This window comes from Trachymyrmex cornetzi, unplaced genomic scaffold (assembly GCF_001594075.2).
Source record: "Trachymyrmex cornetzi isolate Tcor2-1 unplaced genomic scaffold, Tcor1.1 scaffold832, whole genome shotgun sequence".
NCBI classification, from domain to species: domain Eukaryota; kingdom Metazoa; phylum Arthropoda; class Insecta; order Hymenoptera; family Formicidae; genus Trachymyrmex; species Trachymyrmex cornetzi.
Genome location: NW_017300172.1, coordinates 10,530 through 10,927, shown reverse-complemented (window position 1 = coordinate 10,927; position 398 = coordinate 10,530).

Sequence of the window (398 nt, the reverse complement as noted above, 5' to 3'; positions counted from 1 at the left end):
TCATACCCCACCACCGAAGAATCCCCGCGCTACGCTTCCCCTCGCCTACGAGTATCCCCCGCACCCAGCGCTCCCCTCAGAGGATCCGAGTTAGAACCGGCCTACTATATCTACTTAGATAGTTCAATAAAATTATTTTTAAAACTGTATTTATAACTAAATTTTTAGATACTTCAGCAGAATCGTTCTTTCTGTGCAATTAAATTAGCTGAAGTCGTTTTATTACCATTTGTAACGCTTCCATAACTATTTTGTTTAGATCTCCTGTTAGTCCGGGAGATGATGACACTAAAATGGTCATGATTTGTTACCTCTTGAAATTGTCATAATTCGTCATTTATTAGGTAAACATGCAGGAAACGCAAGTATGGCAAACCTCCCGCGGTTTTAAAATTGAT